A 1,863-nucleotide genomic window follows, 5' to 3' on the forward strand; every position below is an offset into this window, starting at 1 on the left:
TTAAGTGATAATAATAAGTACAAACATTGACCAAGCACTTTTGTGCCAGGCATGGTGCTTTAATGAATTTAACTCATTAATTAATGCAACAAATCCATGTGGTAGGTGTTGGTATCATCCTCCTCAATGGGGAAAAGGATGATATACAGATAGGCTAGGTAACGTGTGCAAGGCCTTCCAGCTCGTCAGTGTCTGAGCAGGGTTTGATCCCAGGAAAGCTGTCTCTCATTTAACTCGAGACTTACTCCGCACATACAAGGCTATGGACAACAGTTAACAGGTAAAATCTGTCATTCCTCCAGGCACAGAGGGGAACAGGTGGCCAGCATAGGTTGGAATGTTCACTAAAGGACTCGAAGAGGTGGTAGTTAGGAATTGGCCGCAGAAAGCTGAATCAAACTGAAGGACAGTAACAAGGAACTCCAGGTAAGGGAAGCAAGTCAGCACTAGAGGGAAAGGTGGGGAATTCAGCCATTCTGAGGTTTTGCATAATAGCAAGTATGCAATTGCTTCTCCTTTTGGCTAATATTAAGTATAATAGTAAGTGTCCAGTGTGCTATTCTGACAATGAAGAGCAAATAAGACAAACCATATACTCTCATGAACCTTATACGGTAATACATTTAAAATATAGATGTGTCCCGTGGTGACCTGTGCTATGGAAAGAATAACAAAACAATGTAATGAAACAAAAGGACAGATGAGGTGTTGCTCTTTCTTATAGCGTACACCGAAAGCAGCTTCTCTGGTGAAGCAGCTTCACGAGACAGAGAAGGAAGAAAAGCAAGGGCCATAGGGAAACCAGTAGATGAGGCATTTCAGGAAGACAGAACAGAAGATCCAAAGGTTGTGAGGTCCCCCATTCTTACTGAATGTGAGATTAAAGAATCCAGTATAATTGGAGTGGAACAAGTGAAAAGAGGTGGGAGGTGAGTTTCAGCAGGTAGCTGAGGCCGGATTCTGCAGAATCGTGTGAACATTGCTAAGGCTTTGGATGTTTCTCTGCTCAAGACTTGCCAGTGGCCTTCCCTACAACTCACAGAAGCAACACTCAGGTCTTCCTTTTTATAAGTGGCCCTCTAGCTAAATAGCCCTTAAATGAAGGAGTACATAAGTAGAGAACTTCTTCCAGGGGTGCTGGAAAACAGACTTCTTGGCATGCATTTTGTGAAGGGACGAATGGGAACTTGAGCTGAAGCAGGTAGATTTAAGCGGTGGTCTTGGTCGCCATGTTGGCAAATTTGGACGTTGACCCTTTGGCAATCCAAGGGTCAGAGGAGAATACCAGGTCAGACACACAGTGCAAAGCTCATGTTTCCTGTGTCAAATGTCTTCCTGTTCTACAAATAATATAAGCACTGATGATTTTGAGAAATTTTGAAAAGTATGCTTCACTAGGTGAAATACAGAAAACCCAACAAAACTTCAAACTAAAAAGGGACTGCCACCACCAATCCTGGACAAGTAAGATACATTCCAGATGATTTTACTTTGATGACAGCAGACGCCACTGAGCATTCACTCTGTTAGACACTTGCATACAGGCTTTCTTAGGATTAGCTCATTGAATCTATAAAAAAATAAATAAAGAAAGAAAATTTGGTACACTTGATTTCACAGAAGTGGAACCCAAGAACAAGAAAGATTGGACAACTTAGTCCTGGTTGCAATGAAGCTTAAGAGTATTTTTCTTTTCCTTTTTTTTTTTTTTTAAGAAGTTTTTGCTATAGGGTGCGTGCACTCGCTAGACAGAGAGAGAGAGAAACAGAGAAATAGAAAGCGAGAAATCACTCCCCGGGAGGGGGATGGCCACGTCACAATCCCTTCTCCTCCATTCTCCTCTCAGGATCTTGGGCATGCACG

Source organism: Tupaia chinensis, unplaced genomic scaffold (genome assembly GCF_000334495.1).
Source record: "Tupaia chinensis unplaced genomic scaffold, TupChi_1.0 Scaffold145561_1, whole genome shotgun sequence".
Taxonomy (NCBI): Eukaryota; Metazoa; Chordata; class Mammalia; order Scandentia; family Tupaiidae; genus Tupaia; species Tupaia belangeri.